The following is an 18,314-nucleotide window of genomic DNA, read 5'->3' as shown; positions in this document are numbered from 1 at the left end:
CAGAAAATGTTATCTGTGTCAAATTGTGTGCTGTTTTCGTGCACTTGATTACTTCGTAGCATAATTGCAAAATATTACAAACTATGAAATTTATCCAATATGTGAAACTATTTAAGTTCAAATACAAATTTAACTGCAAATCTTAAAAGCAAAGACAAATTGACGTAACACTTAGAACAAATCTCGTTCAAAATCATAGTCGTGAGGGTATGTACGCCCAATGCTAAAATCAGTGAATTTGGCCAACGGATGGCGATAGTGTGTAAACGTCAAACACGAACAAAAACGATGCTAGCGCTGCGTGTGGCGGATTGACCACCTACCTTATTTTTGAATCGACCGTTGAAAATGTGGACGATGGACAATGATGAGAGTGTGACGTCTGTTTGTCTGTGGTAAGAGTGCCTTTCGTCAAGAGTCTTAAGGCCGATGTAAGCTGTAAATATATCTAGAAAACATAAAAATGTGAGTCATAGGATAGATTATGTTGAAAATCCTAAGAAGGGTTTTTTACAGAAAATTTGGGTGGATTCCTGACATTATTATTAAAAAGATTCTTGTAATACCATGGACAGCTTTCTAGGCTTAAATTCAACATTATACTGGGCATGATCGACGCTAATTTGATGGTAGTTTCTGGTGGAATTGTGTGGCCATAATTCTGATCATTGCATGGCAAGTTTTTTAACAGCATTCTTAAGTAACTTCTTAAACAATCCTGTACAAGACAATTACAGCAGCAATGAAGAAATTTTCACAGGACATTGAGCAGGACTTTCAGCAGTTATATTTATTTTTATTCCTCCAAAAGAAATTTTTCACTCACAAGTTGCGAAAAATCGACCCACCCCAGTATTTCGCTTCTGAGATTTTACCCGCGACACAAAAAGGTTTGGCCGACCTGATTTAGGATTTCACTTAAAATTGTTTGCTTTTGTTTCACCAATTTGAAGATTATTGCGAACGATAACAATTCAAAAATGAGCTGTATAATTTTCACAACACCTTTCATTTTATGTATTTCATGAAAAATTATAAGAGTTATAAGCTTCTATATCACTGAAGAGTTTTTTTTTTCACATTTGAGCGTTTATTTTAGTTTTCTCTAATTAATAAATAAAAATAGTAACCATGTTTCAATAGAAGACATTACTTGGCAACAAGCAGTCTTAATTTGGAATAATATCCAAATTTATTCAAATTCGATTGAACTCCGTTTTAAAACAAAATAACGTCTGTAAATTAAAAAAAAAAAATAGTTTATCAAAAGATTGAGCTCTACCCTTAAAAAGCAGTAAATTTAGTACAAATATTTTTCAAAACTCAGTGATGGTCGTAAAAAGGCAGCTCAGTTTTTTACAACAAATTTTGAGAGGCCAAATTTTAGAATCTATTATATAGAAAAAAAAAAACATTTTAAAATATTGTTTATGTGTTGTCTTCTCATGTTGACTGTGCATCTTTGAAGAAAAAAAGTGGCCTGTGCCGATGAGTGGAGAATTATTGCTCTGAAACGGCCAATTTGTTTTGATCACAAATCGAGCACCCTGTAGAGAGTTTTTTGTCCCATACTATTAAGATTTTTTGAACGAAACTGCTTACTTATCTTTAAAGGTGGAATTTCACCTTTAGTTAGTTCCAAACCGCAGTTAGGATTTGTTAATTGAGTTTGTTGTTGAGGTTCATGTATTGATATCTCAAACAAAGAGCTCTACAGCGAGAGCAAATCCATTTGAAATCTGCTAATACTGAACTAAGAAACGATGGAATCATAAATCCCGTAGGAAAAGCACCAAACACCAAAAAAATCCTGCAGTATGAGGAATAACATTTTGATTTTTATTGGAATACATCCAAGAAATAACAAATGCTGAGACCTCCTGAAAGTTGACAAAAATTAACGCATCAAAAGATTTTTCACCGGTTCAAAAACCGACCCCGTCTTCTCGGGATGGTCAATCCTCATTGATGATCAGAGTAAAACACGATACAAAGTGAAAGTAAAATGCCACACTCAAAAAGACTTTTGGTTTGCTTAACGTGTCTACTTCGCCAGGCACCTAAGACTCTGAAGTGAGTGTTCTATTCTTAAAAATGGGCTAAATAGGCTATCAAAAGCGGCACAGCCAAAAATCGCTGTTTTGCCAACAACATATGCTGATGTGAGCTAGCTTAAATAGAACAAAGATTTTTTAAGCAGTTCAATACTCCCGGAATGAGTTTTCCAAAAAGCTGTCATAAACTAAATTTCCATGCATTGTTTTAGCAGTAAAACATTCATTTACAATATTAGCTAGTTAAGAACACAAACGAAAATTTCAAAATGAAATTGTATCTCTTCGTCTTTGATCAAAATCCTAAGTTTTTGCTTCAAAACACAACTATTTCACCTACACCAAAACTCGTACAAATTAAGTTTTCAGCATAAGTATTATTGGACAGGCTCACAAATTATCCTGCTCAAATACTCTAAGAAATCAATTGGAATCCTTTTTGTCTAAGTTTGCATAAACATTCATTTGTTTTAATAAACTGAGAGCCTTTCGAGATTATTCAAAAGGATTTTTTTATGACTATGCTCGATAAATTGCTTAGAAGAAAGCTGGAAAATAATTGCAAGACAAAATGCATCTGAAGAATTATTTCATGAGATTGAAAACTATTATAAAAGTAGTAATCAAAAGTGCATGCTAACTGGGCCCCCCTTGAAGTGCGAAATCGTAAATAGAAGTGCGGGGTTACATCGGATCGGTCTAGTGTCTTCACCGCACTTATTCGTCATCTCATGCTGAATGAGTGCGATAAAGACACCAGATTGATCCCACGTAATCCCGCACTTCTAATCGCGCTTGATATATGCGCAATGCGCTATATTTACTGATGGTGCATAATAATATTGCACAACCGGCACCAAGCCTCGTTGGATAACAATGAGAGATTCTCTCTTCTCTTGCTCCCTTTCGATTTTCACAGTACAATGTTGTATTTTTTGCCATAATCCAAAGTGCGATCGCAGCTCAGTTTGGAAGCTGCGAACTTAATTGCACGTTGAAATAAAATTACCCATTAGGGTAATTTGCCCATTATTGCGGTATTCCCTATTATTGCGGTATGAGAATTAAACGCTCATTGTTAATCGAAAACTCTATTTACCATGGATATTATTGATGATGATGAAAGTTTATAATATTCCCAAGCCGTACTAGATAAATTCTTTGAAAACTAAACGATTTTGATCGTTGGAAGAACAGTTTTAAATGATGCATCAAGAAAAGCCTATATTTTTAACCAGTCCCTCTATCTACGGACGGATTTTCATAAGCGTGATTTTTTAAGTTTAGAACCAAACCAATTATATGCAGCGGGTATATCAGTTCAGTATGGATGTAGTTACATGATAGATATTTAATTTTGAATAATAGTTCTATATTTTTGAGAAAAAGCATATACCGCAATAATAGGACAATGAAAATAGCTTCCTGCCTATTATTGCGGTATCTGTAAATCACATTTAAAAATTCGATATTTCAACAGTCATTTTGAATGTAATTGCTGTAAACATTAATTTTATTATAAGGATACTATTTTGTGACATAATTTTGTGTCATTTATACATTTATTTAGTTAAACAAAAGATTTATGTTTATCTTCACCCAGTAGTTGCTCTTATTTACAAATATATTGCAAATAAACGCAATGTTTTACCGAAAAATCACATAAACTGATTGAAAATTGGAACACATGCCAAAATTGCATTGAAAAACCAAGATACAAGATGATCGCAAGGAACCAATCTTTTGAAATTGCATTGGATTTGTGAAAACTAGTGAAAAATATGTTTAAAGCATCAAAGTTGTGTCCAACCCAAGTCAACAAAATAATTTCTTATATTGCGACTAGTGGTCTCAGATAAAAGAACCTTGTCTAATGTAAATAACATTGTCCAGCAACGATGAAAAAGGAGACGAAACCGGCAGAACATCATTCGATTCTGTTGATTTGTTTTCGAATCGTGACATAAAGTAATGAATTATTTTTTTTTTATAGATATGTCCAAAGTCACACAAAATGACAGTACCGTGCAATGTCATTAGCGTAGAGGGAGTATATTTTTAATGCTAGAACATTGTGTGGCATTGAATGTATACTGAATGTAAAAAAATCTATGATTTTTGTATACCGCAATAATAGGACGGCACTACCGCAATAATAGGACGAAATACCGCAATAATAGGACAAAGGAAGAGCTTCAGATTTATGTTAAAAAATGTATGTTTAATTCCAAAATTTACTTTTCTACTTCACTGTACTCCAGATAAGGGATAGTTTTAACCCTTCACGTTGCAAAATACTATCATATTTAGGTTTTGGACACTGAAATACGATTTGAATTTCAACAACGTGCTTAAGTCCTCCATAATAGGACGGATACCCTAATTGATGAAAATGCAACCCTTTTATAGTGAAATTATTACAACTGACACGTAATTATCTCAAGTTGCACAACATTTCATTTATTTTCATCATAAATGACATAGTGTGTAAGAGATCTATTTAGCCGTTTATTTACATTCGTGAAAGCCGCCCGGAGTGTTCACAGCCGCCGTGCTATTGTTTCGACTTTGACATTAGCTTCGCACCTAGAAAAGTTCGCACCGCATGAGCAGGTGCGATTACGGTTTGGTGCTGCGAAGTCAATACTAACATAACTGAAGTTCGGGGACGTTTTTCACTATTGATCGAAAGACTAGCGTTTAATACAAAAACAACGCATCAGAAGCGGTTAATATGGCTCTGTTATTGATTGAAAAGAAAGTCAACAATGAGAGCCTTTCAATGTTATTTTTTTGGAAAGGTAAGCGAGAAATGTACGACTCGTGCTTTTTAAATTTTTTTATCAGTATCATTTTAAACATTACATTTATATCGAGGCGTTCTTTGTTGGAAAACACTATTATCATAATTTGGTAAAACTAAATTTAGCATTTATTAACATTTTGTAAACAACATGTTCAGACCAGCACCAAGCCACTGGGGTGCTTCATTTCAGCTCCACACCAGTAGACGAAGCATTTTTCATGCTCTCGATCTTTCCAGATCGAACACAATCTAAGGGTTCATTCAAATATTACGTAACGCAAAATTTAGCAGTTTTAGACCCCCTCCCTCCCCCACGTAACAGCTTTTGTATGGAAAATTTTATTTTTTTGTATGGACCGTAACACTATGTGAGACCCCCTCCCTCCCCCTGTTGCGTTACGTAATATTTGAACGAACCCTAACGATTATGTATTTACATTTTCATTCTCTTTATTGTCTGACAGTTCCAAAATATTCAATGGACTTATCCACGGTCTTCTTTTATCCTCGACTTTCTTTTTCTTTTCTGGTCTATATGCGGGCAATGTTTACATTAAGGTGACACATCTCGGAATCATAACATGGCAGACACAATGGCCGGCTTGTGCCCCTACTCACGATTTCAAAGGCACTAATCTGCTAAAATAATGAACGTACAAAGTCAATCTTCTTATTTTAAGCTTTCTGCCAGTGCACAAAGCTGAAATAGAAATTGCACTGTAGTTTGATGCTTCTTTCGCGAGATTTGTGCCTTCAAAATTTTGGTACATTATTGAATTCTGATTCCAAGCTGTTTCACCTTAAATGACATCCGGACCAACATCCGGACAACGAATGTTCACCGAATGAACACGAAGTGGATGAATGTACACCGAAATCGTTCATTTTTTGTAAACACGGCCCGCAGTAAAGGTTTTCTTCCCGCTGGAAGTTGCAGCGTGACGTCATCGTAGATTAGTTCATACGTCAACTGTATAACAGTTTAGACACAACACATTAGGCCGGAACAAATTTGAAATTTTACTTTTGTCTCCCCCCCCTTCAAAATTTTCAAAAAGTCAGAGGGGGGAAATAAATAAAATGTCTTATTTTCAGTGTAGATTTTCATTATTCTTCGTGTTTTTTTAGCTAGCTTTGTAATTCGTCTTTACTGTATTATATGAGATAACAGGGGTTATTCGATTACAAGTCCTCAATCTATTTGTTTCACTGTAACTGTGTGGCCTATAACGTACATGAATTTTTCTTCTTCTGGGCATTACGTCCTCACTGGGACCGAGCCTGCTTTACAGCTTAGTGTCCTTATGAACACTTTCACAGTTATTAACTGAGAGCTTTCTTTACCAAAGTTGCCATTTTCGCATTCGTATAACATGTGGCAGGTGCGATGACATTTAATGCCCAGGGAAGTCAAGGAAATTTCCATTACGAAAAGACCCTGGGCCGACCGGGAATGTTACATTAGGACTGTTCAAAATTTTAGAAAAGTTTAAAAATTCAATCTCCCATATCTTTCTTACAATCCTTACCATACCATACACATTTTCAGCTTTCTAGGTGGTGATTTGAAGTTGGCCCAATGTTGGTTTATATGGAAATAACTATGGAGAAATGTTGAAAAATGTCCCAAGCACCTTAGTACTGGAATGTAGGTACAAATTTATCATCCCATAGTAAAAACTAATTCTTCAAACCATAATAAAGAAGATTGCTGAAGAGAGCAATTCAATCCGACCGATAGGAGAAAAATATTCATGAGTTTGTTAGCTATTATTTAGCTTCACAGCCCTGCAAACATCTACAAAAATCCCAAAGATAATTTGCTCAAAACGGATTTGTTTCTTCAGCAACTTCCTTCATTAAGACTTGAAGAATAAGTTTTCCCTATGGGATGATGTGTTTGTACTTACAGTACTAACGTAATTGAAATATTTTTCAGAATTTCTGCATATTCATTTTCATATAAACCTACATCGTCTTCGAGCCACCTTTAAATCATTACCTAGAAAGCTGAAAATTTCACAGAACACTATTTTTATGGTGAAGATGATAAGAAAGATATGAGAGATTGGATTTTCGAACAATTTGAATCGCCCTATTGTTACATACATGTTGGACCGAATTGATACAATCTAAATATGATTTCAAGTTGCATATAAGTGCAACATTTTCGCAATCTTCTCGAAATTGTTAATAGCTACAGTACAATTTGAAAGCCGTTTTATGAAAAATGTTATGCGATCGGTGTTACGAACAATAAAAGAAATTTCGTGTTTATTATTCAAACATTTTGATTTGACGGATATATGTGGCAAAACAAGGTTTTTCACCATATGAGAATAAAAAATGATGAATTTCCCTGAATTTCCATTTTATTATTTTTTGTCCCCCCCCTCGACACATTTTGATGGAAGGTGACAAAAGAAGATTTTAACATTTGTTCCGGCCTTATTGTATATTAGCACGTTTGCTCTAAAGGACACGCGGCTTATCCCGGAGGAAAGGTATTGACTGGTGCACCGAGGTATTGACTGGTGATACACCGCGCGGCTGTTGTAAAGTTTCAAAAAAACGCGCATTTGCCCAAAATTCCACGCGGCGAAGGAAAGGAACAACCGCGTTTGGCGAAACACCGCAATGTTAACTCCCATAGGAATGAAGTAAAAAGGGAGCAAAACCGCGGATATTCCTTTCCTTAACCATTCGCCGCGTGGAATTTTGGGCAAATGCGCGTTTTTTGAAACTTTACAACAGCCGCGCGGTGTATCATATCCAGCGCGCCAGTCAATACCACTTTTTACTTTATTCTTATGGGAGATAACAATGCGGCGTTTCATCAAACGCGATTGTTCTTTTCCTGGGCCATTTGCTGCGTGAAAATTTGGGCAAATGCGCGTTTTTGAAAACTTTACAGCAGCCGCACGGTGTATCATATCCCGCAGACCACACTGAAATGAGTGGCTTCGTAAATCGAACGACATTTAATCAGTATAATTTACAATGAGCAAATATTGTCAAAGTTACTATAAAATCAGTTATAATGAACTTCATTATGTTATTTTCAGAATGTGCTCGGTCATTTATGTATGGTAAATTCAAGAACACAATGTCTTCAAAAAGTCCACGCATATTTTGTTATTTTATGGGTCAATCCACTATATTCATTGTTGAATTTAGAATGTATTATGGTACAATTCTCAATTCTACAATAATTAGAATGTAAAATTGACGAACTTCAAAGTAGAAATTTCCATTCGTTTTTGTTTACGTTCCACCATTTTGTCATTCATCTGTATCCCTAATATTTACAAGGGGAAGCGTAGTATAAAAATGAAAATATAACTTTCGCCTTCATAAAATTACTTATTGAGTCGCCACGTCACATTTAAAGCACAATAGAAACACAATTGCTTTATTCTTAGAAGACCTATCAAAATACATTGATAATCATCAAAATTGACAACACTGCTGTAATAGAATCGATTTAATTTTCCACAAACTATTTTCATAATATGTTATCCTGAGTTTCCCAATTGAAATATTTGGAGAAAACCATTTACAATTTGCTGTAGATCGATAAATATGCCTACACGATTTTAAAAGTATGAGACTTTTTAATAAAACTACCATAAACAGTAAAATTTGTACTTAAGACTATGGTTTAAACGCACGAATTAGCTCTCGTTTGTACAAATATTGCTGGGAGTGAAAGTTTGGTGTATCAGCAAATTTGGGCATAAATGGGTTAATCACTCAAGTTACCTAATGTCAGAGAATGGTGGAATACAATTGATTTTTTTTAAAGCTATACCTTTAGTAGAATAGTAAAGAATACAATTATACAATTTGTTCATAAAAATTAGCAAAAAGTAATATTAAATTTTGACGAACAGCTTTTCTCAGCAGTTTTCGGAAAAAACTATTTAGCTCTCCAACCATAATTAATTAATTAATGCTGAGCATAAAATCCGACGCCTACTGTAATGCGATGGTCTGATGCGTAGCGTAGTGGGTCTGTGTTTGTCATTTTGATCACATTTTTCAGCGGCATGACCTCGAACACGTATCAAAAGAAAGCAGAACACAGGCATCCACCACCAGAAGAACATACAAATGCATCGGAAATGGAAAGTGACCATTTTTTGTGCTCCAGCGTTCTACTCTGCCAGGAGAAAAAAAACCCGCGATCCGGCAGAATGAAAACTGGTTGGCATCGAATGAGAGAACAAGTAGAATGTTATGATGACGCGGTAGAATTAAAAATTTCGACATTCCCCTAATGTCGTGAAATTGAGGGGCCAATGACTGACGGTTGAACTTAAGGCCAAATAGCCCGTCATTTGTTTTGACAGCTATGGCGACTTTCAAATTAATAAAACTCAGTTATCATAATTGGATTATTGAGTTTTGATTGCAATTTCAAGTAGTTTGCTCAAAAAAGTTATTTTCAAAGTTGATGTTACCCAGATTCCAATCCACAATCACATTTCGACTCACATAATGACATCTCATCCGGAAGTGAAATTTGCCTAGGGATGTTTTAAAAAACCATATTCTTATTGACTTCGAACACGTTTTAAAAATAGTCTCAGAGTACCAAACATTTTGAAAACTTGGATACTGATTCAATTTTTAATTAGCAACAATCATCAATGACACGTAAAAATCACAATGATGGTCTACTCTGCCTTAAGGGGCATCGCGAGAGAGCGTGCATTCAAAGGCAATGGTTTTTAGAGTGCATTCTTCCACATAACTAATCCAAAAAGGGGAGATTTTAAATATGGATCACTTCATTTCATTTTGCTCGGAAACTCAGCGATTGCCTCACCACTATCGGTTTGCCAGAATGCCGGTTGAAAATAAAAGACCAACGATGAATTACGAACTCTTTGGAAATGGTGTTTGTTTTCCTTTCTCGAAAATTTGTTTTCATTTCGAGAGTCTCATCTATCTCTCGGTCGGTTTCTGTTCAGTTTTATGTGCGAGAATGCCTGCGTTTAAATTTTTAGAACGATCGCTGGAGCGCGACGCTTTGCCATCGACGCGCGGCGACGCGCCACGCACAGGACGTCGCGACGTCGTTTTCTGTTTTTGTTTTGCACCGCGACGACGCGTCGCTTTGCCACCTTATTATGATTCGTTACCTCATCCCCGGAATGTTTAATATGTTTTTTTACTTGTTTCATTATGGGATGGTGACTACCGGCAAAACCAGTTTTTCGAGCGTTGTATATTTAGTTGTGAATACCGTCAACGATCTGTTTAAGGAAGTGACCTCATACCGTCTCTATTCGTAGCAAGCCACGCTTCGACGGTGACGAACTACGATTCTGCCGGTTGATCGTTTTGAGTCACTGTAGCCGAAGGCAATCGAAGAAGGCGCACCGCCTGTTCCTCGGAATGGTGGAGCGAACGATTTGCGATTGCTCATTTGAGTAATCTCGTGCAGCCGTGAAAAATATATTTTGCTCCATAAATATGAAACAATATAATGCTTTCAATCTTCTCCATAGAAAAGCAATATTGATCCATCAAATTTAGAAAATATATGACAGTCAACTCCTCATAGCTATAGCTATAGAGCGCTGCATATGACGAGCCTAACCTCACTTATTTGACAGCTGCTGGTCCTGTTGTTTACGTTTCGGACTTAGTCGTTTTTTCCATCATTTTTTCATCTTCGCATTTCTATCACCAGCATGCTGATAGTGACGATTTTCCACGGTAGGAAGATAGAATAATACGATCCGTGGGTATCTGCAGTGGATTTGACCTCTCCTCGCAGCAAACTTTCACGAAATTAAGAATGATTCGAAAAAAGTACTAAGTCCAAACTGTAAACAACAGGACCAGTACCTGTCAAAATTGATGCGTGACGTCACAGTGCAGTGGAGTATAGATATTGAATGGACCATCGAGTTAGAGAAATATCGAGTTACAGAACACAAAATCAGTGCAACAGAGATCCAAGGGACCATCGAGTTAGCCATGAAAACCATCTTTTACTATGGACCAATGCACGAGTTGATTATCTGAAGTTTGAGCGGTGCCGTGTTATTTACGTGACCATGACAACGAGTGAATTCGGCACCGCTCAAACGTCAAATTAGTGAACTCGTGCATTGGTTCATGGACCTATGCACGAGTTCATTATCTGACCTTTTGGCGGTGCCGTGTTCTTATTAATGCTCTTATTAATGTTCGAATCCTCTGAGTATAATCTCAACAGAGAAACTTAAAAGTAGATGGAGTACCGTGTACCTTTAAATTCCGCTCCTAAATGCTTATCTTTGACAGATACGCGTATTTCGACTACCACTTGCAGTCTTCTTCAGTGTCAGTTACTCGCAAGTGGTAGTCGTAATACGCGTATCTGTCAAAGATAAGCATTTAGGAGTGGAATTAAAAGGTACACGGTACTCCATTTACTTTTAAGTTTCTCCGGAAGAAAAACACCAAACTGTGGTTCGCGAAAAAAATATCTAAAATAATAAAAAAAACAAGACGTTTTTTTATAAGATGCTTGTATAGTTAGTTTTACAGGAAGCATAAGATGTTAGTTTGCTATCTTATCTAACGTTTTTCTTCAAACCGATCTTACTTCTTTACCATCGGCAATAATTTCCAACGGAGTTGCTTTTTAATGAAGAATTTCCATTTTTTTTAACACATTTGATCAACAAATTGCAAACATAACTACTACAAACTTTGAGAATTTTTTTTTTGTGAATCATCGAATATTAATAAAACACTGGGGCTATATGGTCGTACGAGGCAATATGGGCCACCTTTGATTTGAACTTGAAAAACAGATTTTCATCCCGATTACCTTAGGCTTGCATTCATAAATTTCATAACGCCAAAAATGGCCATTTCCGACACCAATCCACCCCCTCGTGAAGCTTTTCGTATGAATACTTTACAAATTTTGTATGAGCCGTAACATCACGAGGACACCCACCCACCCCCTACAGCGTTATGAAATTTGTGAATAAGCCCTTAGGGCTCTATAAAGGAGGCTTCAACCAGCCACCACCGTGAAAACTGTAAGAATCTGATTTGGGGTTGTCCATTAACCACGCGATATTTATTTTTGATTTGATTTCCCTTATGATCTGTTGACACAATAAAAGTTATAAAATTTGTATGGGCTGTTCGGTGTCAGAGAATGAAGAAGGTCTTAAAAAATGAGTTATTCTTGATGATAATAAAACCCTTTGTGAGTTTAATGGGCCCTCATTTTTCGTCAAAGTTTGATCAAAATTCTGATGAATATACAAAGTTTTTGAAGTAGACTATTTTTACTTTTACGAAATAAAAATCCGTTCTCGCATTCGTGAACAGCTATCACCAACACGAGAGCAAGCCAAAATACATCGTGAACAAGATCGTGTTTAGATGAATGTGTTGCCTGGTCCCGAGAACGTTCATGGTAACGCGACGGTTGTTAACGGTGTATTTTTGACGGTTCATGTTTTCTGGAATTCTGTTTTGAGCGTGTGGTTATAGACAATTTAGATGAATACCAGCTCATATTTTTCCTGTCAGAGCCGCATATCGAACTTACATGCAGTGTTGGTAGACTCACACTCAAATCTCTCAAATGAGAAATAAGTATTTGAAATTTTCACAAAGTTGTTTACATGAACCCTCAATCACGATTCTTCAGGACAAGTTAAAATATGTCAAGTCTCCAGAGACCCATATAAAACCCCTTCTATTATTTCGACATTGATTCTTCATTAAGTCAATCAATTTCAATATACTTCTGTAATTCAAGCGTGTGCTAGAATAAGGGAGTAAGTCGCATGATCTTCATCTTCATCGATCCTCTCTTCTGCGAATAAAGGTGACAAGACGCAAGTTTGTCTGCATTTTTTTCAACTCAGGACGCAATATTGCATTACTGCCAAGCGGTTTGAAGTGAAAAAATGCTAACAAACCCGCAACACTTGTCACCTTTTATTCACAGAAGAGAGGATCAATGAAGAGAAATCGATCCTGCAACTTACGCCATTTTTCAAGCACACACTCGAATTAAAGTAAAGAGTAATATTGACAATTCGAGTGACAATTAGAAGATCGGCAGTCAAAACTTCGGCGAAGTTCGGCGTCGGCATTCTAATTTGGTGCTTCGCCGACGCATAAGGATTGCCTTTGTCGGCGTAGCTCTTCGGTAGAATGCCGACACCGAATTTCGGCGAACTTTCGGTGATATTTCATTTCTTTTATGAACTTCGGTCTAAAGTTTATCTGAATGCACAATATTTTTCTCTCCTATAGAGAATCCAGCTTTTTACGCTGACTATAAAACTGCGAGGGGTGATTCGATTTTGACATGTCTTGCCCACATATTCTATAGCATGATCTCAGTAGGCAATATTTTAAACTGTTGATCGAGATGTCAATAATTTTCACTGCATTTGTTTTGGAGTTAAACTTTTTGTATTTCGAAGAAACTAAATAAAAAAAATATCATTGATTTGCAGTAACTTTAATCTTTTCATGCCAGTTTAGGCATCCGGAACGGAAGGACCTTTCACTCTACAAGAGGAAAAATTTACTTCTACTAAAAAAATGAATTGAAGCTTAAATTACGGCACATAATATTTTGCACTCCATTTTTGGCTCAACTCTTCGGAACAAAATTTTGATACTTAGTTCCGGTCGAGTTATATTTCTTTAAAAACCGTACATAAATCATGTAAACTTTTTGAAAATGGAAATATAGCCAATGATCCAATGAACAGTGTGCTCTAATGTGTTTTCAATTCTAGAAAAACGGCCTCATCGAATCGTTGATTTTTTCTACATGGTGAGGATAATGCTACGATTTGTCTCAGTTGAGAGCATAGCGCCGTTTGGGTGAAATTTTGGTGAAAGATCTTCAGAATGAGATGTCGAAAGTATGCCAGAGAAAAAGGATCTTTGATGTTCGAAAATTTTTATACGTCTCTGTTGGTTATGTACTACGCAATGTATAAACAACGTTGTATAGTTTGGAACATATCGAAGAACTGTCCATGGTAGGAAGGAATAGAGGGGTCTTTTATTGGCTCATGGTACGTCTCAATCAACGAATCATCGTAACATTTAGAGCACAAGAGTTCTAAAAAACTGGCAGGAATAGTCACGGATTTACCAAAGGCTGTATAATTTAGTAAAATATTTCACATCCTCTGTTGTAAACTACACAGGCACTAAATTCGTTCAATAGTTGTGCTTATTCTGCGCGGCGTATGAGTCGAAAGGTGTCTCTCTCACCGCGAGTGACGTGAGACGAATGATGAGCGAGTCGACAATTGTCACCTCATTCGACTCGTCTCACCGCACACGCCGCGCAGAATAGGCACGAGTGTGAAATAGCTAAACTTTTAGTAACAAAACCGTTCCGGTACCATTTTCTTAGATCCATCGGTTACTCATTCGCAACATTTATATCAACAGCAATCATTGTACAGACACAATTTAAGGCTAAGTAGGCCGTCATTGAAATTTGTACGTTTCGTTAATGATTGTTGCTAAATCATTTCACAATTTTGAATTAAAGAAAATCAGTTAATATTGCACCGATGTATCTGAAAAAGTATCAGCAAACTTTCTGCATGTCAGCACATATAGTGATACTTTTCCGAATCATTATGATCTATGAGGACTGAGACTTGTCATTTTGAAATTGCGAGCTGCTATGCCAACATGACTGCCAAAACGAATGACGGGCTACTTAGCCTTAAGCCGAGGAATTGGCACATTCTTCCACAAAACCTAAAATATAAGAACCATTAGTATGTAAGTAATAAGAAAATAGAAATAATTTTCGATTTTCTCGCGAATCAAACTAACAACAACATGAAACAATTTGATGTTACCTTGTCAACATAATATTGATGATTACTCGCAAAGCTTACTACGGCTCAGCCATAAAAAATATAGTGTTGTCAAGGAATGTCAGAAGGGGGTGAATCAAAGTTTATAGTAAGCAAGCGTAAAAAGCTGGATTGCTCTCTGGACTCCCCAAAAATGGGTGGCATGTTACTATTCGCTCGGGTGCTGTCAGTTCAAGCGAAGATGGCGTCGAAGCAGCAAGCACTCCGCGAACGTGTTGTACGGTTTCACGGTTTTACCATACTTGCCGAAAGAAAATACCCAACCAACTTACCCTAGTGCCGTCCTAGTGATGATTATTTCGGCTCCCTCAGTGTCCTATAGTGTACAAAAATATTTGGTGGGCCTGGGATACGAGGGAGTTGACTACGGGCCCCTTCTCAAATCTTCATCGATGTTATTTAAAGCATCATAAGAATATATTTTATTATTACTGTGTGACTGAAAAAATCTAATTTTTTATTGAACACCCATTGTTTTTTCATAAAACTATCAATACGATGATTTTTGATATTTTTGGCCAAATTTAATGATAAATATGAATACGAAACCATACATAAACGTTTGCATATGTACTAGACTATTCCTACAAAAATATTGTAAAACTCAATGGGACACCTCTTAGATATGTGCCTTGGGTTAAGAAAAAATAACTAGCTGATAGTTTCAACTCAATTGATTTCAACTAAATTGAATTCTAATAGTTTCCATTCAATGGACTACCTGCTTTGCTCATGCCCACAGTTGATCAGCAGAAGTTTTCTCGTTTAATTTTGTATGGGGAATGGCATCTAATTGCAAATATCTCGTAAATGAAAGCTTTATTCGTAAAAATATTTGGTACACGTGAAAGCCATCATCATTACGCAAAACCGGTACCAAATTTTTTTTTCGAAAAAACTTCCCAATTTTGAGAAATAAATCGTTAGATGCATTTCGCCACACAAATATTTTTCGCGTTACCTTTTAGCGATTTTTCGTGCATAGACACTAGCGCATGTGCGTTACTATGTGGCGAGTAGCGAATCAGGGCATGCATGTAATCCATTGAATGGATCATTAAAATTACCAAAACGGCCGCTATGAAAACACAGATAGCGCCACCGCAGTCTTGTGTGTTTTACATAACAGCGATGCTGTCACAAGGTTAAATCCCATATACGTTAGCGCCGCTGTTTAGATGCGGTGAGTGCCGAATGAGTTACCTTCAATGATCCAGTGATTGGAGGATTACCAGATAAATGGTTACGCTCATTGTGTCACAGAGGACGAATTAGCCAACGCCGACATGCGTCGCGTTGGGAGCAGTTACGAGTCCCCGGAAGCCAGGCAAGGTTCACATGATCTGGGATGAGGGCGGCCGTGAACGGAATCTCCTTCAATTCTGTACTGCTAAAAGGTCCAGATCAGCTGACTTCCCTTCCTGGAGTGCTAGTACGATTTCGACAGTTTAATGTGAGCGTCTCCTCTTATATAGAGGAGATGTTCCACCGAATGCACATTCGAAAAGAAGATCGCCACTCCCAGCGGTTTCTTCGGCGCAACGATCCTTCCAAAACACTAGATGTGTACCTCATGGATGTTACCACGTTTGGCTCTACATGCTCCCCGGCGTCTGCTCAATATATCAAGAACACAAACGTCAAAGAGTTCCAAGGACTTTACCTTCGAGCAGTCGAAGGCATTGTGGACAACCAGCACGTGGACGCCTCCCTAGAGAGCTACGAGTTCGTAGAAGAGGCGATCAAGATGTCACAAGAAATGCGTTTCATCCACAAGATATGTGGTTTTGAGCTAAGAACGCTTTAGGCGAAGGCAACCCCGAAAAAGACAAGAGAGTCGCAGCGGATAAACAAAATGATTATGAGCGTGTACTTGGACTTTTATGGTTAACGCAGGAAGACGTTTTCAGTCTCTCGACCAAGATGAAACAGGAAATCTCTGGGCTGACGAACATCCTACAAAAAGGTCGCTGTTCGCTCCGCTGGACCTTCTGAGCTTGTTCGTACTGCACTGGAAGATTCTTCTACAAGAAGTCTGGAAAGAAGGGATACAGTGGGATGAAAAGATGAACAAAGAACTGCATCACAGATGGAAAAATTGGATAAGGTATTCGAAGAGGTTCTCAGTCTCAAAATACCAAGATCTACAATGGGTTAAATGCATGCCCTGATTCGCTACTCGCCACATAGTAACGCACTTGCGCTAGTGTCTATGCACGAAAAATCGCTAACAGGTAACGCGAAAAATATTTGTATGGCGAAATGCATCTAAGGAATTATTTCTCAAAATTGGGAATTATTTTCGAAAAAATATTTGGTACCGGTTGTGCGCAATGCTGATGGCTATTACGCCTACCAAATATTTTTTCGATTAATGCTTTCATTTACGAGAAGTTTGAAATTAGATGCCTTTCCCCATACAAAATGAAACGAGAAAACTTCTGCTGATCAACTGTGGGCAAGAGCAAAGCATTTAATCCATTCCACATATTTGTGGATGTTAGCGAATCTGCGTATTTTCGTACGTCGAACGCTGATGGAATCACCGAATGCGCGCTCATCGCAGCGAAAACTAAGGTTGCTCCTCTAAAAACGCAATCCATTCCCCGCCTGGAGCTGCCACAGTTCTTGGTGCTCGTCTGTCAAACAATTCGTCGCATGCAGAATGGGAGAATTGCTGACGATCATCGATGTGAAAAATTGGCGTTGAGCTCCCACCAAGCAGAACCCTGCTGATATCGCTACAAAATGGGGAAACGGGTTTGAGCTAACTGCAAATTCCATTTGGTTCAAAGCTCCTGCGTTTCTTGGTTTGTCGGAACCAGCATGGCCGAAACAGAAAGCGAACAAGCAGTATGTATTCCAGAACGTTTCGTAGAAGTTCAGTGCTTTTCTCGATTAACAAGAGCAATCCAGGCTACCGCTTATGTCTATCATTTCGTGGAAAACCTCAAGCGGAAGTTCACACGATGTGAAAGGTTCATTGAACCACTATCATCGCAAGAACTCCAAAGTGCCAAAAATCTACTTATTCGGGAGACACAGTGGCAGTGCTTTCCAGATGAGATGATGACCCTGAAGCACAACTACCATTGTAGATTTCTGCACGGGAACACTGAAACTGTGGTGAACGAGATGCGGTACTACATCCCAGGACTCAGAATGGCGGTGAATAGTGCAGGCAAGGCATGTTAATGGTGTCGGATCTACAAGAGCTCACCAAAGGTTCCTCGCATGGCGCCTGTTCCATTAGCGAGAATGGCGTCCTTTGTAAGACCGTTCACTTCAGCTTAGATGAGGGCCGCTAATTGTGAAGACCGGGAGAAGTAGCGCAAAACGCTGAATGGCCGTATTTACGTGTTTGACAATACGAGCGGTGTACTTACTCCGAATTATTTTTTTGCTGGATAACTTAACCTGCAGTTGAAGCAACCAGTTCGTCGGAGGCCCTCCGCTAATTGTGGCATCAAGTTCAATAACAGCTGGAAGTATTTTGGAGAACGTGAACAAGGGAGTATTTGCCTACGTTGACGAAGCAACCTAAGTGGTATGGTGAAGCTCGTA

General features: G+C 37.6%; 1 long non-coding RNA gene across 1 annotated transcript in view; it reads right to left on the bottom strand.

Moving 5' to 3' along the window:
* Nucleotides 1-339: 339 nt before the first annotated feature.
* LOC110676969 overlaps nt 340-18,314 on the bottom strand; it is a 32,009-nt gene continuing 14,034 nt past the window's right edge. Inside the window, exon 2 of the long non-coding RNA XR_002500861.1 lies at nt 340-448. This is a non-coding gene — a long non-coding RNA (uncharacterized LOC110676969). The remainder of the gene's footprint in view (nt 449-18,314) is intronic.

The sequence above is a fragment of the Aedes aegypti genome, chromosome 1, assembly GCF_002204515.2.
Source record: "Aedes aegypti strain LVP_AGWG chromosome 1, AaegL5.0 Primary Assembly, whole genome shotgun sequence".
Classification (NCBI taxonomy): domain Eukaryota; kingdom Metazoa; phylum Arthropoda; class Insecta; order Diptera; family Culicidae; genus Aedes; species Aedes aegypti.
Note: the sequence above shows the minus strand (reverse complement) of the source record. Positions and strands in the feature narration are given on the sequence as shown.